The sequence below is a fragment of the Triticum dicoccoides genome, chromosome 6B (assembly GCF_002162155.2).
Source record: "Triticum dicoccoides isolate Atlit2015 ecotype Zavitan chromosome 6B, WEW_v2.0, whole genome shotgun sequence".
Taxonomy (NCBI): Eukaryota; Viridiplantae; Streptophyta; class Magnoliopsida; order Poales; family Poaceae; genus Triticum; species Triticum dicoccoides.
In genome coordinates, this window is record NC_041391.1 from 587,949,651 (window position 1) to 587,975,408 (window position 25,758).

A 25,758-nucleotide genomic window follows, 5' to 3' on the forward strand; every position below is an offset into this window, starting at 1 on the left:
GACAAACTCTTTTACCACCTCCATAATCGAGAAAATTCCTTAGTCCACTAGTTACTAAGGATAACCTTGACTGCTGTCCTGTGATCCATTCCTGGATCACACTTGTACCCCTTGACTGACTCATGGCAAGGCACACTTTAGGTGCGGTACACAGCATAGCATACTGTGGAGCCTACGTCTAAAGCATAGGGGACGACCTTCATCCTTTCTCTCTCTTCTGCCATGGTCAGGTCTTGAGTCTTACTCAATACTCACACCTTATAACACAGCCAAGAACCCCTTCTTTGCCGATCTATTTTGAACTCCTTCAAAATCTTGTCATGGTATGTGTTCATTTGAAAGTACTATTAAGCATTTTTGATCTATCCTTATAGATCTTGATGCTCAATGTTCAAGTAGCTTAATCCAGGGTTTCCATTGAAAAACACTTTTCAAATAACCCTTTATGCTTTCCATAAATTCTACATCACTTCCGGTCAACAATATGTCAACAACATATACTCATCAGAAATGCTATAGTGCTCCCATTCACTTCTTTGGAAATACAATTTTCTCATAAACTTTGTATAAACCCAAAATCTTTGATCATCTCATCAAAGTGTATATTCCAACTCCGAGATGCTTACTCCTGTCCTTAGAAGGATTGCTGGAGCTTTTCATACTTGTTAGCATCTTATAGAATTGACAAAACCTTCTGGTTGTATCATATACAACCTTTCCTCAAGAAAATTGTCGAGGAAACAATGTTTTGACATCCTATCTGCAAGATTTCATAAATAATGCAGTAACTGCTAATATAATTCTAACAGACTCTTAGCATCGCTACGAGTGAGAAAGTCTCATCGCAGTCAACTCCTTGAACTTGTCGGAAAACATCTTAACGACAAGTCGAGCTTTCTTAATGGTGATACTTACCATCATTGTCCGTCTTCCTTTTAAAATCCATCTGTACCCAACAGCCTTACGACCATCAAGTAGTTCTTCCAAAGTCTATACTTTGTTTTCATACATGGATCCTCTCTCGGATTGTATGGCCTCGAGCCATTCGTCGGAATCCGGGCCCACCATCGCTTCTCCATAGCTCGTAGGTTCACTGTTGTCTAGCAACATGACCTCCAAGACAGGATTGCATACCACTCTTGAGTAGTATGTATCCTTGTCGACCTACGAGTTTTTGGTAGTGACTTGATCCGAAGTTTCATGATCAATATCATCAGCTTCCACTTCAATTCGTGTAGGCGCCACAGGAACAACTTCCTGTGCCCTGCTGCACACTAGTTGAAGTGATGGTTCAATAACCTGATCAAGTCTCCACCATCCTCCCACTCAATTCTTTCGAGAGAAACTTTTCCTCTAGAAAGGACCCGTTTCTAGAAACAATTACTTTTGCTTCCGGATCTGAAATAGGAGGTATACCCAACTGTTTTGGGTGTCCTATGAAGATGCATTTATCCGCTTTAGGTTCGAGCTTATCTGGCTGAAACCTTTTCACATAAGCGTCGCAGCCCCAAACTTTTAAGAAACGACAGCTTAGGTTTCTCTAAACCATAGTTCATACGCTGTCATCTCAACGGAATTACGTGGTGCCCTATTTAAAGTGAATGTGGTTGTCTCTAATGCTTAACCCATAAACAATAGTGGTAATTTGATAAGAGACATCATGGCATGCACCATATCCAATAGGGTGCAACTATGACGTTCGGACACACCATCACACTATGGTGTTCCAGGCGGCATTAGTTGTGAAACAATTTCCACAATGTCTTAATTGTGTACCAAACACGCAACTCAGATATTCATCTTTGTGATCATATCATAGACATTTTATCCTTTTGTCACGACGATCTTCAACTTCACTCTGAAATTACTTGAACCTTTCAATAATTCAGACTTTTGTTTCATCAAGTAAATACACTTGGTGTCTACTCAAATCATCTGTGAAGTAAGAACATAACGATATCCACTGCGTGCCTCAGCACTCATTGGACTGCACACATCAAAATGTATTACTTCCAACAAGTTGCTTTCTTGTTCCATCTTACTGAAAACGAGGCCTTTCAGTCATCTTGCCCATGTGGTATGATTTGCATGTCTCAAGTGATTCAAAATCAAGTGAGTCTAAATGATCCATCTGTATGGAGTTTCTTCATGCATATATACCAATAGACATGGTTCGCATGTCTCAATATTTTTCAAAAACGAGTGAGTCCAAAGATCCATCAAACATGGAGCTTTCTTCATGCGTTTTATGCCAATATGACTCAAGTGGCAGTGCCACAAGTATGTGGTACAATCATTACTATCTTATATCTTTTGGCATGAACATGTGTATCACTACGATCGAGATTCAATAAACCATTTATTTTAGGTGCAAGACCATTGAAGCTATTATTCAAATAAACAGAGTAACCATTATTCTCCTTAAATGAATAACCGTATTGCAATAAACATAATCCAATCATGTCTATGCTCAACGCAAACACCAAATAACAATTATTTAGGTTTAACACCAATCTCGATGGTAGAGGGAGCATGCGATTCTTGATCACATCAACCTTGGAAACACTTCCAACACACATTGTCATCTCACCTTTAGCTAGTCTCCATTTATTCTGTAGCTCTTTTATTTCGAGTTACTAACACTTAGCAATCGAACCGGTATCTTAATACCCTGGTGCTACTAGGAGTACTAGTAAAGTACACATTTAATATACTGTATGTCCAATACATACTTCTGTCAACCTTGCCAGCCTTCTCATCTACCAAGTATCTATGGTAGTTCCGCTTCAGTGACCGTTCCTTCATTACAGAAGCACTTAGTCTCGGGTTTGGGTTCAACCTTGGGTTTCTTCACTAGAGCAGCAACTGATTTATCGTTTCATGAAGTATCCCTTCTTGCCCTTGCCCTTCTTGAAACTAGTGGTTTTACTAACCATCAACAATTGATGCTCCTACTTGATTTCTACTTTCACTGTGTCGAACATCGCGAATAGCTCAAGGATCATCATATCTATCCTTGATATGTTATAGTTCATCACGAAGCTCTAGTAGCTTGGTGGTAGTGACTTTGGAGAAACATCACTATCTCATATGGAAGATTAACTCCCACTCGATTCAAGTGATTGTAGTACTCAGACAATCTGAGCACATGCTCAAGGATTGAGATCTTCTCCCTTAGTTTGTAGGCTTAAGAAGCTTGTCGGAGGTCTCACACCTCTTGACATGGGCACGAGCCTGAAATCCCAATTTCAGCCCTTGGAACATCTCATATGTTCCGCGACGTTTCTAAAACGTCTTCAGCGCCTCAATTCTAAACCGTTTGAAATTACTAAACTATCACGTAGTCATCAAAACGTGTATGTCAGATGTTCGCAACATCCGCACATGACGTTCGAGGTTCAGCACACCAAGCGGTGCATTAAGGACATAAGCCTTCTACGCAGCAATGAGGACAATCCTCAGTTTACGGACCCAGTCCGCATAGTTGCTACTATCAACTTTCAACTAAATTTTCTCTAGGAACATATCTTAAACAGTAGAACTAAAGCGTAAGCTACGACATAATTTGCAATGACCTTTTGACTGTGTTCATGATAATTAAGTTCATCTGGTTATTTAATGAACTCCCACTTAGATAGACATCCCTCTAGTCATCTAAGTGATACATGATCCGAGTCAACTAGGCCGTGTCCGATCATCACGTGAGACAGACTAGTCATCATCGGTGAACATCTTCATGTTGATCGTATCTTCTATACGACTCATGTTCGACCTTTCGGTCTCTTGTGTTCCGAGGCCATGTTTGTACATGCTAGGCTCGTCAAGTCAACCTAAGTGTTTTTCATGTGTAAATCTGGCTTACACCCGTTGTATGTGAACGTTAGAATCTATTACACCCGATCATCACGTGGTGCTTCGAAACAACGAACTTTCGCAATGACGCACAGTTAGGGGGAACACTTTCTTGAAATTATTATGAGGGATCATCTTATTTACTACCATCGTTCTAAGCAAATAAGATGCAAAAACATGATAAACATCACATGTAATCAAATAGTGACATGATATGACCAATATCATTTTGCTCCTTTTGATCTTCATCTTCGGGGTGCCATGATCATCATCGTCACCGGCATGACACCATGATCTCCATCATCATGATCTTCATCATCGTGTCTCCATGAAGTTGTCTCGCCAACTATTACTTCTACTACTATGGCTAACATTTTAGCAATGAAGTAAAGTAATTACATGGCGTTATTCAGTGACACGCAGGTCATACAATAAATAAAGACAACTCCTATGGCTCCTGCCGGTTGTCATACTCATCGACATGCAAGTCGTGATTCCTATTACAAGAATATGATCAATCTCATACATCACATATATTTTATTCATCACATCCTTCTTGGCCATATCACATCACGCGGCATATGCTGCAAAAACAAGTTAGACGTCCTCTAATTTTTGTTGCATGTTTTACGTGGCTGCTACGAGTTTCTAGCAAGAACATTTCTTACCTACGCAAAGCCACAACGGTGATATGCCAATTGCTATTTACCCTTCATAAGGACCCTTTTCATCGAATCCGATCCGACTAAAGTGGGAGATACTGGCACCCGCTAACCACCTTATGCGACAAGTGCATGTCAGTCGGTGGAACCTATCTCACGTAAGTGTACGTGTAATGTCGGTCCGGGCCGCTTCATCCCACAATGCCGCCGAATCAAGATAAGACTAGTAACGGTAAGAAAATTGTACAAACCATCGCCCACAACTACTTGTGTTCTACTCGTGCATAGAATCTACGCAATAGACCTAGCTCATGATGCCACTGTTGGGGAACGTAGCAATAATTCAAAAAAAATTACGCACCACCAAGATCAATCTATGGAGATTCTAGCAACAAGAAAGGGAGAGGATGAGTGTATCTTCATACCCTTGAAGATCGTGATGCGGAAGCGTTACAAGAACGCGGTTGGTGGAGTCGTACACGCAGCGATTCAGATCGCGGTCGATTCCGATCTAAGCACCGAACAACGGCGCCTCCGCGTTCAACATACGTACAGCCTGGGGACGTCTCCTCCTTCTTGATCCAGCAAGGGGAGATGAGAGTTGAGGGGAAACTCCAGCAGCACGGCGACGTGGTGGCGATGGAGCTCGTGGTTCTTTGGCAGGGCTTCGCCAAGCACTACGGAGGAGGAGGAGGTGTTGGAGGAGGGAGAGGGCTGCGCCAGGGAAGAGGTGCGGCTGCCCTCCCACCCCTCCACTATATATAGGGGCAAGGGGAGAGGGGGAGGCACCCTAGGGTTTCCCCTAGGGGGCGGCGGCCAAGCAGATTGGATCTGCCTAGGGAAAATCCTAGGGAGACTTGCCCCCAAGCCAAACCAAGCAGGTGGAGGATTGCCTCCCAAGCCAGGTGGAGGCGCCCCACCTCCCCAAATAACGTGGGAAAGGGTGTGGGGGTGCACCACCCCTTAGTGGGCTGGTTTGCCCCATCCCCTTTGGCCCATGAGGCCCTCCAACACTTGCCGGGGCTCCCGAAACACCTTTCGATCATGCTGGTCATAGCCTGGTACCCCCGGAACACTTCCGGACTCCAATACCCTTCGTCCAATATATCGATCTTCACCGCCGGACCATTCCGGAACTCCTTGTGACGTCTGGGATCACATCCGGGACTCCGAACTACCTTTGATAACCACATACTATTTCCCATAATAACTCTAGCGTCACCGAACCTTAAGTGTGTAGACCGTTCGGGAACCATGCAAACATGACCGAGATGTTTTCCGGCCAATAACCAATAGCGGGATCTGGATACCCATGTTGGCTCCCACATGTTCCACGATGATCTCATCGGATGAACCACAATGTCAAGGATTCAATCAATCCCGTATACAATTCCCTTTGTCAATCGGTACGTTACTTGCCCGAGATTCGATCGTCGGTATCCCAATACCTCGTTCAATCTCGTTACCGGCAAGTCACTTTACTCGTTCCGTAATGCATGATCCCGTGACTAACTACTTAGTCACACTGAGCTCATTGTGATGATGCATTACTGAGTGGGCCCAGAGATACCTCTCCGTCATACGGAGTGATAAATCCCAGTCTCGAATCGTGCCAACCCAACAGACACTTTCGGAGATACATGTAGTGCACCTTTATAGCCACCCAGTTACGTTGTGACGTTTGGTACACCCAAAGCATTCCTACGGTATCCGGGAGTTGCACAATCTCATGGTCTAAGGAAATGATACTTGACATTAGAAAAGCTCTTAGCAAACGAACTATACGATCTTGTGCTATGCTTAGGATTGGGTCTTGTCCATCACATCATTCTCCTAATGATGTGATCCCATTATCAATGACATCATATGTCCATGGTCAGGAAACCATAACCATCTATTGATCAACGAGCTAGTCAACTAGAGGCTCACTAGGGACATGTTGTGGTCTATCTATTCACACATGTATTACGGTTTCCAGTTAATACAATTATAGCATGAACAATAGACAATTATCATGAACATGGAAATATAATAACCATTTTATTATTGCATCTAGGGCATATTTCCAACAGGACTTGCCTCACTAGGGTAGATCTTCACGAAGTAGGCGATCTCCTTGCCCTTACAAACTCCTTGGTTCAACTCCACAATCTTGTCAGCGGCTCCCAAGTGACACTTAACCAATCTAGGAGACACCACTCTTCAAAAGGTAATAGATGGTGTGTTGATGATGAACTCCTTGCTCTTGTGCTTCATATGATAGTCTTCCAAACACTCAACTCACTCTCATAGGGAAAGCTGATTTGAGTGGAAAGCAACTTGGGGAAGGCTAGAGATCAAGATTCATATGGTAGGAATGGAATATCTTGGTCTCAACACATGAGTAGGTGGCTCTCTCTCAGAAAATGAATGTTGGAAGTGTTGGAACGTTCTGATGGCTTCCCCCATGAATGAGGAGAGGGTGGAGGGGTATATATAGCCTCCACACAGAATCTAACCGTTACACACATTGCACCAAACTCGGTTGGACCGGATCAGAAATCTTGGTCGGACCGATTCAGTTCATATGTGACCGTTACACTATTTCAGTGGGACCGATATCATTAGGGTTAGGGCATAACGTAATCTTGGTTGGACCGATTACACAACCTCGTTTGGACCGACTTTGGTAATAAGCTAACCAGAGAGTTGGTCAGGCAAACTCGGTGGGACCGATTCGCTCGTCTCGGTGGGACCGAAGCGTTACGAAAAGGAAACAGGGAGTTTGCATTGCAGACTCGGTGGGACCGATCACCTATCTCGGTTAGATCTAAATGTTATGAAGGGAAACAGAGAGTTTGCAATCCCATCGCGGTGAGACCGAGATCCCTATCGGTGAGACCGAAAAGACTAGGGTTTCTGGCAGTGGCTATGTCAACTAAACTCGGTGGCGCCGGATGGATCAAATCGGTGGGGCCGAGTTTGACTTTTTGTTTTGGACAAATGTGGATATGAGAAAGTAGTTGAGGGCTTTGGAGCATATCACTAAGCATTTTGAGCAAGCAAGCTATTAAGCAACACCTCACCCCCTTTTAATAGTATTGGCTTTCCTATAGACTCAATGTGATCTTGGATCACTAAAATGGAAATTGTAGAGTCCTGAGCTTTTGAGCTTGAGCCAATCTTTTGTCCTTAGCATCTTGAAGGGGTTCCACATCCTCTTGTCCATGCCACTCCCCTGTTGAACTTATCTGAAATATACTGGATGAAAGTATTAGTCCAACAAGAGATATGTTGACATAAATTACCAAAATCACCCAGGGAGCACTTGTGCTTTCAATCTCCCCCTTTTTGGTAATTTATGACAACATACATCAAAGCTTTAGATAAAGATATAGAGAAAAGCAAGTAAAGCTTTGGTAGGACATGTAACATGCAAAGCCCCCCCTACAAGTGTGCGATCATGTAAATATGGAACATAAGATCATGTGATTGCATAATCATGACAGAGCAAGCAATGAGTTACATGTGTCTTGGCTATATGCATAAGAGGAAATCATGTAAACATGGGAAATGTAACTTCATGCACATGAGTCCTTCTTGCAAACAATATGTACATCAGCAAGAGATCTTCATGCACATGAGTGTGATGCATATACTTACCTTGTGGTCTTGAACTATCTTTGGAAGAAATGAACCTGAGTAAACAAGTTTAGACAACACAAAAACATCTACTAAGCAGAGCAAGAACAGTAAACGACAAGAATACCAAGAATTGGGATGACATGTGTAGATTGAGTACTAGGTACTCTATTGGAGTGTAGACATGTCCCCGAAGGTAAAGATATGCAATGAATTTGAAGATTTTCTTCCCTTAGAGGTCTTACTCCCCCTGAATCTTATAGTGGATATTGGGAGAAGATATGGAAACGAAAATCAGAGCAAAGCAAGCATAAAATACAATATGAACATGTCTTTCCCCTCTTAAGACATGTAATTTCTCTCCTCTTTGAATATCAAGCAACTGGGGTCTCTCTTTTGAGAAGAATGTCTCTCTCCCCTTGTCGCTCTCTCTCCCTGTTGGATTAATTAAGCTTTGATGTGATCTCTCTCTCCCCCTTTGACATCAATTTCCAAGAAGGGTCTTCTGGAGGGTGAGTCAAAATAGGTTGGTCCTTGAGTCACAGAGCAAAGCAGCACATAGAATATGATGCTTATAGAGGATAAGAATCATCGAGTGGAGCTAGAACAAAAAGTGCAGAATGCAAGTGACAGAGCGATTTCACAGCATTGAAATCGGCTATACTGAGTTGATACCTTCGGTGGCACAGAAAAGTTTCGGTTTGACCGAAAGAGGCAAATTGGTTTGTCCGAGTTCATCACAGAGAGAAAGCACTAGTCACCTCAGCTCACTAAGCGAGTAAGATCTCACAAGGATTTGCAATGAATTGGATGCAGAGAAATGCAGAGCAGTAATAAAAGAGAATAAGTCTAGATGACGTTTTTTTGAAGGAGGAACAAAAATTGCATGAGATAAAATGCAAGAACAAGGAGAAACACTAGAGGACTTCATCTAGAATAGGTCGGCGACAAAGTCACCTATGTTAGAGTATATTGACTTAGGAGTCAAGTGAGGACACTTGATCATATGTCATACTCATCATTTAAGCTCAAAATGGGGTTGCCATTTTTCATTTAATCATCTTGATGTATTCACGTCTTGTTGAGTAGCTTTGATCCACGAATTGGGGTAAAGCTTCGCTAAGATGGAATAACATACCTTGGGTGGTGGTGTTGAACTTGATCATGTAGTTGAACTTGTGTGGGATGTGTTGGGGAACGTAGTAATTTCAAAAAATTTCCTACGCACACGCAAGATCATGGTGATGCATAGCAACGAGAGGGGAGAGTGTGTCCACGTACCCTTGTAGACCGAAAGCAGAAGCGTTAGAATAACGCGGTTGATGTAGTCGTACGTCTTCACGGCCCAACCGATCAAGCACCGAAACTACGGCACCTCCAAGTTCTAGCACACGTTCAGCTCGATGACGTCCCTCAAACTCCGATCCAGCCGAGTGTCGAGGGAGAGTTCCGTCAGCACGACGGCGTGGTGATGATCTTGATGTTCTACCGTCGCAGGGCTTCGCATAAGCACCGCTACGATATTATCGAGGTGGACTATGGTGGAGGGGGGCACCGCACACGGCTAAGAGATCCAAGGGATCAATTGTTGTTGTGTCTATGGGGTGCCCCCCTGCCCCCGTATATAAAGGAGTAAGGGGGGAGGCGGCCGGCCTAGGGAGGAGGCGCGCCAAGGGGGGAGTCCTACTCCCACCGGGAGTAGGACTCCTCCTTTCCTTGTTGGAGTAGGAGAGAAGGAAAGAGGAGGAGAGGCAGAAGGAAAAGGGGGCTGCCCCCCATGTCCAATTCGGACCAGAAGGGGGGCGCAGGCCTCCTTCCTTTTGGCCTCTCTCCTCTATTCCCGTATGGCCCAATAAGGCCCATATACTCCCCGGCGAATTCTCGTAACTCTCCGGTACTCCGAAAAATACCCGAATCACTCGGAACCTTTCCGAACTCCGAATATAGTCGTCCAATATATCGATCTTTACGTCTCGACCATTTTGAGACTCATCGTCATGTCCCCGATCTCATCCGGGACTCTGAACTCCTTCGGTACATCAAAACTCATAAACTCATAATATAACTGTCATCGAAACCTTAAGCGTGCGGACCCTACGGGTTCGAGAACTATGTAGACATGACCGAGACACGTCTCCGGTTAATAGCAAATAGAGGAACCTGGATGCTCATATTGGTTCCCACATATTCTACGAAGATCTTTATCGGTCAGACCGCATAACAACATACGTTGTTCCCTTTGTCATCGGTATGTTACTTGCCCGAGATTCGATCATCGGTATCTCAATACCTAGTTCAATCTCGTTACCGGCAAGTCTCTTTACTCGTTCTGTAATACATCATCTCGCAACTAACTCATTAGTTGCAATGCCTGCAAGGCTTTAAGTGATGTGCATTACCGAGAGGGCCCAGAGATACCTCTCCGACAATCGGAGTGACAAATCCTAATCTCGAAATACGTCAACCCAACATGTACCTTCGGAGACACCTGTAGAGCTCCTTTATAATCACCCAGTTACGTTGTGACGTTTGGTAGCACACAAAGTGTTCCTCCGGTAAATGGGAGTTGCATAATCTCATAGTTATAGGAACATGTATAAGTCATGAAGAAAACAATAGCAACATACTAAACGATCAAGTGCTAAGCTAACGGAATGGGTCAAGTCAATCACATCATTCTCCTAATGATGTGATCCCGTTAATCAAATGACAACTCTTTGTCCATGGCTAGGAAACATAACCATCTTTGATTAATGAGCTAGTCAAGTAGAGGCATACTAGTGACACTCAGTTTGTCTATGTATTCACACATGTATTATGTTTTCAGTAAATACAATTCTAGCATGAATAATAAACATTTATCATGATATAAGGAAATAAATAATAACTTTATTATTGCCTCTAGGGCATATTTCCTTCAGTCTCCCACTTGCACTAGAGTCAATAATCTAGTTCACATCATCATGTGATTTAACACCAATATTCACATCTGTATGTGATTAATACTCATAGTTCACATCGTCATGTGATCAACACCCAAAGGGTTTACTAGAGTCAATAATCTAGTTCACATCGCTATGTGATTAACACCCAAAGAGTACTAAGGTATGATCATATTTTGCTCATGAGAGAAGTTTAGTCAACGGGTCTGTCACATTCAGAGCCGTATGTATTTTGCAAATATTCTATGTCTATAATGCTCTACACGGAGCTACTCTAGCTAATTGCTCCCACTTTCAATATGTATCCAGATTGCTACTTAGAGTCATCTGGATCAGTGTAAAAGTTTGCACCGATGTAACTTTTACGACAAACTCTTTTATCACCTCCATAATCGAGAAACATCTCCTTAGTCCTCACTAAGGATATTCTTGACCGCTGTCCAGTGATCTACTCTTAGATCAAAATTGTATTCCTTTGCCAAACTCAGAGCAAGGTATACAATAGGTCTGGTACACAGCATGGCATACTTTATGGAACCTATGACTGAAGCATAAGGATGACTTTTCATTCTCTTTCTATTTTCTGCCATGGTCGGGTTTTGAGTCTTACTCAACTTCACACCTTTGCATCATAGGCAAGAACTCTTTCTTTGACTGTTCCATTTTGAACTACTTCAAAATCTTGTCAAGGTATGTACTCATTGAAAAATCTTATCAAGCGTCTTGATCTATCTCTATAGATCTTGATGCTCAATGTGTAAGCAGCTTCACCGAGGTCTTTCTTTGAAAAACTTCTTTCAAACACTTCTTTATGCTTTCCAGAAAATTGTACATCATTTCCGATCAACAATATGTCATTTACATATACTTATCAGAAAGGCTGTAGTGCTCCCACTCACTTTCTTGTAAATACAGGCCTTTCCAAAAGTCTGTATAAAACCATATGCTTTGATCAACTCATCAAAGCGTATATTCCAACTCCGAGATGCTTGCACCAGTCCATTGATGGATTGCTGGAGCTTGCACATTTTGTTAGCACCTTTTTGGATCGACAAAACCTTCTGGTTGCATCATATACAACTCTTCTTCCAGAAATCCATTCAGGAACACAATTTTGATATCCATTTGCCAGATTTCATAAAATGTGGCAATTGCTAACATGATTCGGACAGACTTAAGCATCGTTACGAGTGAGAAAAAACTCATCGTAGTCAACATCTTGAACTTTGTCAAAAACCTTTTTGACAAATCTAGCTTTGTAGATAGTAACACTACTATCAACGTCCGTCTTCCTCTTGAAGATCCATCTATTTTCTATGGCTTGCCGATCATCGGGCAAGTCAATCAAAGTCCACACTTTGTTCTCATATATGGATCCCATCTCAGATTTCATGGCCTTCAAGCCATTTCACGGAATCTGGGCTCATCATCGCTTCCTCATAGTTCATAGGTTCATCATGGTCTAGTAACATGACTTCCAGAACATGATTATCGTACCACTCTGGTGCGGATCTTACTCTAGAAGACCTACGAGGTTTGGTAGTAACTTGATCTGAAGTTTCATGATCAATATTATTAGCTTCCTCACTAATTGGTGTAGGAATCACTGGAACTGATTTCTGTGATAAACTACTTTCCAATTTGGGAGAAGGTACAATTACCTTATCAAGCTCTACTTTCCTCCCACTCACTTCTTTCGAGAGAAACTTCTTCTCTAGAAAGGATCCATCTTAGCAATGAATAATTTTGCCTTCGGATCTGTGATAGAAGGTGTACCCAATAGTTACCTTTGGGTATTCTATGAAGAGGCACTTCTCCGATTTGGGTTCGAGCTTATCAGGTTGAAACTTTTTCACATAAGCATCGCAGCCCCAAAATTTAAGAAACGACAGCTTAGGTTTATTGCTAAACCATAGTTCATACGGTGTCGTCTCAATGGATTTAGTTGGTGCCCTATTTAACGTGAATGCAGCTGTCTCTAATGCATAATCCCAAAACAATAGTGGTAAATCGGTAAGATACATCATAGATTGCACCATATCCAATAAAGTGCGGTTACGACGTTCGGACACACCATTATGCTGTGGTGTTCTAGGTGGCATGAGTTTGTGAAACTATTCCATATTGTTTTAACCGAAGGCCCAACTCGTAACTCAAATATTCATCTCCACGATCAGATCGTAGAAACTTTATTTTCTTGTTACTATGATTCTTCACTTCACTCTGAATTTCTTTGAACATTTCAAATGTTTCAGATTTGTGTTTCATTAAGTAGATATACCGTCCACTGGAAGAGCTGCCAAACGCGCTGATGCTGCGATTAAATTCTCCATGGGGTTGGAAAAGTGACCCTCCGGTATTGGTACATAACGCGGCGGTGCCATGCTCATATGAGGAGGTGGCATCTCCTGACGCTGAGCTGGTCCTCCCGCTCCGGGTGTCATAAACTGATTAGCATTAGGCGGGTTACTTGGGCCGGCCCCGGGTGTGGCAAAAAGAACCCTAGGATCGTAATACGGAGGTAACCGGGATTGGGTCTTCTATTGTCTCCTCCTCATTACTTCATTGGACGCGTTTAAACTCATTGTGAGCTAATAAGCCTCTGACTGCAACCGCTGTGCCCGGGGCGTCGAGAGCCGCCCGCTCCATAGCTAGCCTAGTATCCTCAGCTGCTAAGGCCTCCTTGGCCTGAGCTATCTCCTCACGTACCCATGCTACCTCCGCGTCATGCTCATCTTTGTCCACAGGGGCAACCGTGGCGGTTAACAGGGCCGTAAGCTTGTCCATGAGGTCTATCAGTACTTGAGCCGGTGGGTGCACAGGGCCTCCTGCCCCGGCTGCTCCTAACCCAGAAGTGATTGCGGCCGCGACTGTAGAGTTTTGTCCGGGTTGAGTTCCAGCCATAAAGACTCCTGCCCAATTTGGCGACTCACAGAGGTCCGGAATACTAAGGCCATCGGAACAGCCCCCGAGCGCACCATCTTGAACTTGATACAAAGAATCTTTTGAACCGGTGGATGAATCACCGTCAGAGGGGACGGCCGTCTCACCGCTATCTTCAGGACCTTCAGAAAGCTCTTCTCCGTGGATGCAACCCACAAAGACACGCTTCATGCCGGGTTGAACTCGGGCTGGTTTCGCATGCTGAGCCGTCTCGACGAGGTCGATGCAGTTGTCCAGCTCAATCCCCGGCTTTCCAATCCGGTCGATGAAGACGTGGATCCCTCCAAAGGGGACCCGGTACCCATACTCAATTGAGCCGGCGTCGGGGCCCCAGCCTTCGTCGTCGATGTAGATCTTGCCGCGACGACTTTTGGTCATCCGGCCCACTACGTATCCCTTGAGCCCTTCGAAGTTGCCCTTCAAGAACTCGAATCCACCGTGCGCTGGCCCCACGGTGGGCGCCAACTGTCGTGGAATTGTCACGTCAGATGTCCTCGTGAAAGGACTTAGTTGTGGAGCCATCGCAACTAGGAAGCTTGAAGGGGTTAAACGGGACAAAGGACACGAGTGGGTTTATACTAGGTCGGCCCCTTACGGTGAAGGTAAGGCCTACGTCTAGTTGGGTTGTTATTGATGTTTTGATGACCAGGGAGCGAGATACGCTATGCCTGGCTCTCGATGAGTTGTTTCTTGCCCTAAGCCGCCGGCGGGTCGTCCCCTTATATACACGGGTCGACGCCCTGCGGCTTACAGAGTCCCGGCCGGCTTATAAACAATGTCCGGCTCGGTGACTAGTTAAGTCTACCTTATGATACAAGTAATATTATTATAGCAGTTTACTACAACAGGCCTTAAGTCGCCTGGGCGGCTTACACAAATAGTTATATCCCCAACATTAGGCCCCAGATTGATTTGAACCGGTTCATGTCAATCTTAAAATACCTTATGAACCGCCCTGCAGTCTTTTATCTTGCGCGAAGGATTTTAAACCGCCGTGACGTCATCATCTAACTCTGGGTTAAATCTCTGTGACGTCATATTCAACGGATCTTTGTCTTTACTGACCATCCCGAGAATCGAGGCGCCAGAGCCACTGGATAATAAATGTTATCTCTTCGTTTTTCGCGCCTGCTCGGTCAGTCTTCCCTTATAAATAGAGCGACTTAGGTCTTTTCCCTAGTCATCTTCTTCCTCTCCTCTCTGCCACTCGAGCTCCGCCGCTGTCGCCATCGACTCCCTCATCTTCATCAACTCAGGTCGCTGCATCGACCTGACCTTGACCAGAGATCGACGGCGAACTTCCATAGCTCGTCCGCATCTGTGAGTTCCTTTCACTCCCTTTCTCAGATCTGCATTAGGTTCTTATCGAGTTGTGTTCATCATTGGCCGACACCAAACCGTTGCTAGTTCCTTCCAATGCCCTGTTTAGATCGTGAAAACCACGTAGAACTGCTGCGGTGTTTACTTGTATTAATCTTGCACAGGAATAAATCTCCTTTCCCTTGTTCAGGAACCCTCTTCGAGTGCATGAACTTCTTTGCCTCGTTTTAGGTCTAGAAAATTTCCTTTTTAGAGCAATATTTTGATCCAGAATAATAACTGTTAGCTGTGAAACTTGCTTTTATCACCCAGAAAATCCCTTCTGGTAAATGCCCTGAAACACAACTGTCGAGATGTCCGGCTTAAATAAATGATACAGAACCTTGACTGCTCCTCATTACCCGGATTTTTTTTGAATTGCACTTGATACTTGTAGCGGCTTAAATATTGTTCCACACTCATCCTTATATCATTAGGCCCCTCATTAAGCCGCCACTTTAAATAATCAAGATTTTCCTCCCGGGCTAAAATTGAACCGGATCTTCTTGTTTTTCCATAGGCCAATTGCTGTGATGGCTCCTAAGGCTACCAAGGCCCCTGTGACTTGCAATTGGGTTCCATCCATAGTTACCAATAGCAAACTAGCTGAATTTGTGAAGTCTGGGCATCTGCCAAAAAAGGATGTCATGTCTTACCGTGCCCCTGACCCGTCTGAAGAAAAACCTCACCCCAAAGCTGGGGAAGTAATAATTTTTACTAATCACATGAGCCATGGATTTGCTCCTCCCGGCTCAAAATTCTTCATAGAAGTTTTAAATTTCTTTGACCTTAGACCTCAAGACATCGGACCCAATTCCGTGTCAAATATTTGCAATTTTCAAGTCTTCTGCGAGGTATACCTGGGAGAAGAACCAAGTCTGCTTTTATTCAGGGAACTTTTTTACATGAACCGGCAAAATGAACGTGCCAACGGGCCCAGTCTTGAGCTTGGTGGCATCTCAATCCAGCGACGGAGAGACTGTCTTTTCCCTTATGCTGAGATGCCGAGTCACCCAAAATCTTGGAACCAGACATGGTTCTACTATCAGGACACTTCTCCGGCTGATGAAAAACCTCTGCCCGGCTTTCGCGCCCTGCACCTTGAATCTAACCATCAGCTACCAGACAAGCTGACAACACTTGAACGCGTGCCTCTCAATGCTACCATCAGGAAGATTAAAGCTCTCTTGGGAAATGGGTTAAACGGCATCGATCAGGTCCGAGTTTGGGTCACTTGGCGAATACTTCCATTAAGCCGCCGTCCCGGCTTAATGTGTACTTATACAGGTGAAAAGAATGATCCATTACACCATAGCCCTGACGACTTACCAGATGATGTGGTGAATGCTACAACCCAATCACTGCTGAAAGAGGGCACTGTAACAAGCAACACCTTCGGCTTACTTCCATTTTGCAAGAATAACCCGGCCCCTGCGGTAAGTTATCAATCGTGACCAATGTTTATAAATACATTATACCTTGCTTGATACTCATAATCCTTTAACTTTTTTCACAGGCCGGTGATGACTTTTGGAAAGCCAAATATGACCATGAAGCTGCCAAACAAGCCAGAACAATCAAGAAAGCTGAAAGGAAAGCCGCCAAGGTAGGAACCTCAAAGAAGAAGAAACCCAGCGCCTCCGACTTACTCAGATTGGAGGATAGCTCTTCGGATGAGGAAGAGGTAATCTTTAAATTTTCTTAAGTCCCTTGTTATCACCTGTCTGACATTTTATCCTTTCAGGAGGATACGGGGAACAGCCGAGCAGCCAATGAAGAGGTAACTATAATCTCCTCCGACTCAGAGCCTTAGCCAAAGTGAAAGACCCGAAGGGTGACCCGGAAAGTAAGATTTTCACATGCACTTGCTTATCAAGATCCTCAATTATTTTGAAGCAACAACAGCTTGAGAACCGGAGGTAGACTCAGAACAACAAGGATGCAGAACTCTCCTCCGGCTTACCTGTTGTAACCAGGAAGCGTCGGACTGAGGTTATCTCCGATTTATGCTCTGTCTTACCTTTAGCAGGCTTAATTCGTCAACTTCTCAATTCATCTGACTCCAACTATCAGGATACCTCTCCTTCTTCTGGTGAATCCATGCAGTCAAATATGCCGACTTTCAAAACTGCTCCCGGGTAATGTAAACTTATGCACTTTTACCTTACCCATGCTTGCGTATTCATCCTTCTGCTTTTGTTAAAAGTATGCAAGTGAGGCCCAGCAAATGAACAAAGAAGAATAAGCCGTCCGAAGAACCGGTCATGGCTGAACCGGTGATTAATGCGTCTGCTCCAGACAGTGCTACCCATCAGCCGCCACCTGACCCGGCGTCTGATATTCCAGTGCCAACTTCTGATCCACCTACCGAAGACATTCTCCACACAAGTGACCCGGAGACTCCTAGCCCGATGAAGAGAAATGATTCGGAAGATGAGATTGTGAAGTCCCAGTTTGTTGAACCAGGGCGGCCTACAGTTCTTGCCAAATGTACCGCCAAAGAAGAGTTTGCCCAACGCCGAAAAGCCAAGCAGGACATTATGGATTATACTCACCTAAGCATTGGTGATATAGTCTCAGGCTACCTGAATCAAGTGCATAATAGCCGTGACCTGGAAGTTGACATGGTGAAACAAATACAGCATAAATCTGAGGTATAACTTATACTTGTATCTAAGTCTTATATATACTGTACCAGCCCCCAAGTCTATTGCTTATGAACAAATACACTGTAGACTTTAGAAATCTGCTTTTACTTGTTAATTTATCCGGCTTAAAAATAATTTATTTAACCCGGTATAACATAAGGCTTTTTAAATTTGCAATACACATTAGTCCCCAAGTGTCAAGTATCCTTACTTGTAAGGTGCTTGAGACTTAATATGTTTGACCCGGCAGGATAAAGTTAAAAATTCTTCAGCGTACATTAGCCCCCAAGTGCCAAGTATCTTTACTTGTAAAGTGCTTGGGACTTGAATGTTTACCTTACTAGAATCCTTACCATAACCCGGTGTCAATGCAGGCTGCCATAAGTCAATTTGAATCAGAGCTCGCTACCCTGAAGAGTCGTCTGGAAACTCAAGAGCTTGAGACGCAGAAAGCTAACTCGAAATTTGAATTTAGTGTCTCTGAAAATGAGAAACTAAAGAAGAATTTTGAGTCGGAAAAGAAAATTTGGGCGGATGAAAAGGCTTCCCTGGTGACTCGGGCCGAAACAGCCGAAGCATCTCTTGCAGAAGCAACAACCGAGCTGTCCAACTTAAAACAACAAATATCCCAAATGGTCTCAACCATCTTTGGTAAGTTATTGTGACACAGTTTTAACATGGCAACCTGACAATGACTATTGTAATAATTACTTCCGGCTTACCGTTATGCTTGTGCACATACAGGCTCCAGGAGTGTCAATCTGAAGCAGAACACGCTGATCAAGCTTAAAGCAGTTTACACGTTAGTGGAACAGCTATACTCCGGGACACAACGTGCCCTGGCCGTTGTAGCTTTATCAACTCCACACCCCCGCCTTTTGCAAGATGTATTGAAGAGCCTTGCCTTTCTACCTCAGCGGATCCAAGACTTGAGGCGTTCATCTTCAAGAGCCGGGGCCGTAGCCGCATTGAGCCGGGCAAAAGCATGGCTCCCAGAACTAGACCCGGCAGACCTTGCTCTTGGATATCCGAGTCTAAAGGAAGATGACAATGCCTTTGATGATCACGACTTCCATGCCTGTGTTAAAACCATACGTCCGGTGGCAACCCTTATTGGAAACGATACTGACCTCAGCAAGTATGCGTCGGCTTATGACGGTAACAACCAGAAAATCCCAAATGCTCCATATGAACAAATCAGCCTGATCCCTCCAATTCGTAAGCATACTTTTGCCCCTAAAGTGGACCCGGCCGGTTTAATAGATGATGAAGCTGAATTTGAAGCTTTGAGCGACATTGATTGGGCTTCATCAACTTTCCAGGAAACAACAGCCGACGAAGAAGCAGAGAAGGGTAACCCGGAGCCTTCAAGCCCACCGAAGGAGTGAATCACCAGGTGTTTGGCCAAAATACAATGCCTCATCTATTCAGACTCGGGGAGTCTTGTAATAGGGTAGAAATAACTTCTTAATGCTCATCATGCCTTCGTACATGCTCTTATCACTTAACGCTTTTCGTAAGCCGCCATGGTTGTATATTGCTGGCTTTTACTTCCTTGGCATGTTAAATTTTGCTTGCCTTATTCTGCAATCCTTGAATGATCTTCCCGGCTCATATAATGTTCACCCGGTACTTAATAACCTGGGGTGATGAATATTAAACCGGCAAGACAAAAAACACCTTAAAATGCTTTCCACAAGGTATCAGAATAATCAAAATACTTTTACAGGCTCCTGATTCGGATACGATCAGTAAACCGTTCCAAAGGGGTTAAGCTAAGATTCGGATACAATCATATAGCCCCCAGTGGCGTGGCGATGCCAATCAAGTGGGTATCGATAGCTATGTTCTCTTTGGTTCGAATACGACCTATGTTTGAACAGGAAGCCCCCAAGTGACCATAGGATTTGTTTAATGATGCTGATTCGTATATGATCCACGTCAGACCTAAAGGGGTTAAGTTGTGATTCAAATATGATCAGGAAGCCCCCAAGTAGGCTTGGCAAGTATGCCGATCAAGTGGGTATCGACAGCTATGTTCTCTTTGTTTCGGATACGACCTATGTTTGAACAGGAAGCCCCCAAGTGATCATAGCTAGATTCAGATATGATCATAAGCCGGACCAAAGGTAAAGCCGGATTCAGATATGATCCGGTCCCTGTTGGTTGTTTCCACCATCTGCCAAAAATACATATACACTCTTTCGAGGGTGAAAAAAGGACAAAGGTCATGCTTTATTACTTTATATAATATATACATTGTCCAAAAAATATATACATCTAAAGAGCCTGGTGGCTTAAGTATAGTAAGGCCAAAGATGGGCTATATTCCACGGCCGACGGGTCTCTTCCTCCGATTTACCTGAGTCTCTATGCTCTCGAATATCAATGAGGTAGTATGACCCATTGTGCAAGTTCTTGCTGACCACAAAGGGTACTTCCCAAGGAGGGGATAGCTTGTGCATATCAGACTGATCCTGGATGAGCCGGAGCACTAGATCACCTTCCTGAAAGGTTCTGCTTCTGACCCGGCGGCTATGATAACGACGAAGGTCTTGCTGGTAAATCGCTGAGCGGGCTATTGCCAAGTCTCGCTCTTCATCCAACAAATCAAGTGCCTCCTATCGGGCTTTTTCATTGTCAGCCTCAACGTAAGCTGCCACACGGGGTGAGTCATGCGGGATATCGCTCGGCAGAACTGCCTCTGCTCCATAAACCATGAAAAAAGGCGTATAACCCGTGGATCTGTTAGGCGTAGTGTTGATGCTCCACAGCACAGAGGGCAACTCTTCGACCCAACAACCCGGAGTCCGCTGTAAGGGGACCAAGAGCCGTGGTTTGATACCCCTTAAAATCTCCTGATTAGCTCGCTCTGCTTGACCATTGGACTGAGGATGAGCAACAGCCGAAACGTCAAGCCGGATATGTTCCCGTTGACAGAACTCTTCCATGGCACCCTTAGAGAGATTAGTGCCATTATCAGTTATGATGCTATGTGGAAAACCAAAACGAAAGATCACCTTTTTGATGAACTGCACCGCTGTGGCCGCATCACACTGACTGACCGACTCTGCCTCAATCCACTTTGTAAATTTATCCACTGCCACCAGGAGGTGCGTTTTTTTATCCTTAGACCTTTTGAAAGGTCCCACCATGTCAAGCCCCCAGACTGCGAATGACCAAGTAATTGGAATCATCCTCAACTCCTGAGCTGGCACATGAGCTCGTCTTGAGAACTTTTGACACCCGTCACATTTGCTAACAAGATCTTCTACATCAGCATGAGCCGTCAGCCAATAAAAACCATGACGGAAAGCCTTGGCCACCAGAGATTTTGAGCCGGCATGATTACCACAATCCCCTTCATGGATCTCTCGAAGTATCTCTTGACCCTCTGCAGGCGACACACAACGTTGGAACGCACCTGTGACACTGAGATGATGTAACTCGCCGTTAACAATTGTCATGGATTTGGATCGTCTGACAATTTGTCTCGCCAAGGTCTCATCCTCAGGCAGCTCTCCCTGGGTCATATAAGCCAAATATGGCAATGTCCAATCCGGGATGATGTGAAGTGCAGCCACCAACTGTGCCTCTGGGTCTGGCACTGCAAGCTCTTCCTCTGTAGGTACCTTGAGAGAAGGATTATGTAGAATGTCCAGAAAGGTGTTAGGCGGCACCGGCTTACGCTGAGAGCCCAACCGGCTTAAAGCATCTGCCGCCTCATTCTTCCTTCTGTCAATGTGCTCCACCTGATACCCTTTGAAGTACCCAGCTACAGCATCAACTTCACGATGATAAGCCGCCATAAGGGGATCCTTAGAATCCCATGTGCCTGAGACCTGCTAAACCACAAGATCTGAGTCGCCCAAGCACCTTACCCAGCTTAAATTCATCTCCTTAGCCATCCGGAGATCATGGAGCAAGGCCTCGTATTCAGCTGCATTGTTAGTGCAAGGAAACATGAGCCGGAGCACATAACAAAATTTGTCACCTCGAGGGGAAGTTAAGACAACCCCAGCCCCTGATCCTTCTAACTGCCTGGACCCATCAAAATGAATAGTCCAATACGTATTGTCCGGCTTCTCCTCAGGTGCCTGCAACTCTGTCCAATCATTGAAAAAATCCACCAACGCCTGAGATTTGATGGCAGTACGGGGCATATACTTTAAACCATAAGGCCCAATCTCAATGGCCCACTTGGCGATTCGTCCTGTAGCTTCTCTATTCTGAATGATATCTCCCAAAGGAGCTGAGCTCACCACCGTTATAGGGTGACCTTGGAAGTACTGCTTCAGTTTCCGATTTGCCATGAACACACCATAAACAAGCTTCTGCCAATGTGGATACCTTTGTTTAGACTCAATGAGCACCTCGCTGATGTAGTAAACCAGCCGTTGAACCGGATGCTCCTTGCCTGCCTCCTTACGTTCCACCACGATGGCAACACTGACAGCCCGTGAGTTAGCAGCCACATATAACAATAGCGGCTCTTTATCAATGGGAGCTGCAAGAACCGGTGGCTCAGACAACTGTCTCTTTAAATCCTCAAAGGCAGTGTTAGCAGCATCACTCCAGACAAAAGTGTCCATTTTCTTCATCATCTGGTATAGCGGCAAGGCCTTCTCCCCTAACCGGCTTATGAACCGGCTTAAAGCAGCAACATGTACCGCCAAGCATTGAACATCATTGATACACGCCGGCTTAGCCAGAGAGGTGATCGCCATGATCTTCTCCGGATTAGCTTCAATGCCTCTATTTGACACCAGAAAACCCAAGAGCTTGCCTGCAGGTACACCAAATACACACTTGGCCGGGTTAAGCATCATCTTGTAAACCCGGAGATTGTCAAAGGTTTCTCTCAAATCGGATATTAAAGTTTCCTTTTCTCTGGATTTCACCACGATGTCATCCACATAAGCATGAACATTGCACCCAATCTGATCGTGCAAACAGTTCTCAACACATCGCTGATAAGTTGCCTGGGCACTCTTGAGCCCAAACGGCATAGATACATAACAGAAGGCCCCAAACGGAGTGATGAAAGCTGTCTTCTCCTGGTCCTTAACTGCCATCTTGATCTGATGATAGCCAGAGTAAGCATCCAAAAAGCTCAAACGTTCACAACCTGCCGTAGCATCAATGAATTGATCAATACGGGGGAGTGCAAAGGGATCAACCGGGCAAGCCTTGTTTAAGTCCGTGTAATCCACACACATCCGCCAAGTGCCATTCTTCTTGAGTACCAGCACCGGGTTAGCCAACCACTCTGGATGAAAGACTTCGACAATAAACCCGGCCGCTAAGAGCCGGGCCACCTCTTCTCCAATGGCTGCTCGTCTCTCTTTGTTGAATCGTCGGAGGAACTGCCTGACCGGCTTATACTTTGGATCAATATTGAGAGTGTGCTCAGCGAGTTCCCTCGGTACACCCGGCATGTCAGAAGGTTTCCATGCAAAGATGTCCCGGTTCTCACGGATGAACTCGATGAGCGCGCTTTCCTATTTAGGATCTAAATTGGCACTGATACTAAACTGCTTAGAGGTGTCTCCCGGGGTGAAGTCAACAAGCTTTGTCTCAGCGGCCAATTTAAACTTCAACGCCGGGTCATGCTCTGTAGTTGGTTTCTTGAGGGAGGTCATATCCGCCGGGTCAACATTGTCTTGATAGAATTTGAGCTCCTCCGCGGCATAGGCCGTCTCAGCGTAAGCCACGTTGCCTTCTTCACATTCCAAGGCCACCTTTCGACTCCCATGCACGGTGATGGTGCCCTTGTAACCCGGCATCTTGAGCTGTAAGTAAACATAACACGGCCGGGCCATGAACTTAGCATAAGCCGGTCGCCCAAATAGAGCGTGATACGGGCTCTTGATATTGACCACCTCAAACGTCAACTTCTCAGCCCTGGAATCATACTCATCTCCAAAAGCCACCTCTAATTCAATCTTACCAACTGGGTAAGCTGACTTACCTGGGACCACCCCGTGAAAAACAGTGTTGGACGTCCTCAGATTCTTCTCTGTTAACCCCATACGCTGGAAGGTCTCATAATAGAGGATATTGATGCTGCTACCTCCGTCCATGAGTACTTTAGTGAATTTATATCCACCAACCTGAGGTGCTACAACCAAGGCTAACTGACCCGGATTATCAACTCGTAGCGGGTGATCCTCTCTGCTCCAAATGATAGGTTTCTCTGACCATCTCAAATAACGAGGGACCACCGGCTCAACCGAATTTACAGCCCTCTTATGAACCTTTTGGTCATGTTTGCATAAGCTAGTGGTGAACACATGGTATTGCCCACTACTCAACTGTTTCGGTTGGCTCTGGTAACCCGACTGCTACTGCGGTTGTCCTCCCTGACCAGCTTGCTGTTGATTATTTCCACCCGGTTGTCCCTGAAAACCGGAATTTGAACCGCCACCCAGGCCATGAAAGCCGCCGGCCCCTGAACCGCCACCAGGTCCATGACCACCATCAAAGATATTGGAATTTTTAAACGTCTTCATGATCGCACAATCGTTCCACAGGTGCGTAGCGGGGTGCTCCCGGGTGTCGTGTTTCGGACAGGGCTCGTTGAGTAGCTTCTCAAGAGATGGACCTGACCCGCCGGTTCGAGGCCACTTACCCTTGCGTCTCTGATTGTTACCCTGTGTACTAGCGTTAGCCACAAGCTCCGGGCTACCGTCCGCCTTACGCTTATTGCCGCCTTGATTCCCCGGGTTATGCTGTTGACCTTTTCCATTATCGTTCCTTTTACCCTTCCCTGTCTTCTCATCGTCAGACGCAGGGTCCTTGGTATTATCAGAATCGGCGTATTTGACTAAAGCCGCCATCAGCGTTCCCATATCGGTGCAGTCACGCTTTAGGCGTCCCAATTTCCGCCTCAGCGGCTCAAAGTTGCAATTCTTTTCCAACATGAGGACTGCAGAGCCGGCATCCATCTTATCAGATGAATGAATTATCTCCTTGACCCGGCGTACCCAATGGGTGGTGGACTCACCCTCCCCCTGCTTACAACTTGTCAAGTCCACGATTGACATGGACTGCTTACAGGTGTCTTTGAAGTTCTGGATGAACCGGGCCTTTAACTCCTCCCACGAACCAATGGAATTGGGTGGTAAACCTTTTAGTCAGGTCCGGGCCGTTCCATCTAACATCATGGTGAAGTATTTAGCCATTGCCGCGTCACTAACCTCCAACAGCTCCATGGCAATCTCATAGCTCTCAATCCATGCTCCGGGTTGTAAGTCGGCCGTGTAATTCGACACCTTTCGAGGTCCCTTGAAGTCCTTAGGCAGGCGCACGTTGCACAAAGCCGGTATCAAACAAGGAACTCCACCGGTTCTGGTGGCTACTCCCAACTCAATAGAAGTCATTGGGTACTCCGGGATGTCCTGATGAGCCGCCAGCTGAGCCGCCTGTTGAGCCGCCCGCTCGTTCTCCTGACGTATTCGGTCTTGCATTGGGTTATAGCCCCCAAGTTGGTTACGATGTTGGGCGTTGCTTGATAAAGCTTCAGACTCCATGTGCCTGCTGTAACTCGGGCTCCGGTTCTGACGAGGCAGCGCTAACCAAGGCGGAGGGGTTGAATGAATCCTATCCCGGCTGTAAGAATAGGTCTCCTGCTAAGCCAGGGCCGTCTGGACAAGTTCCCTGATCCTCCGGGTCTCCACTGCTGTTGGATCATCACCGTCCACTGGAAGAGCTGCCAAACGCACTGATACT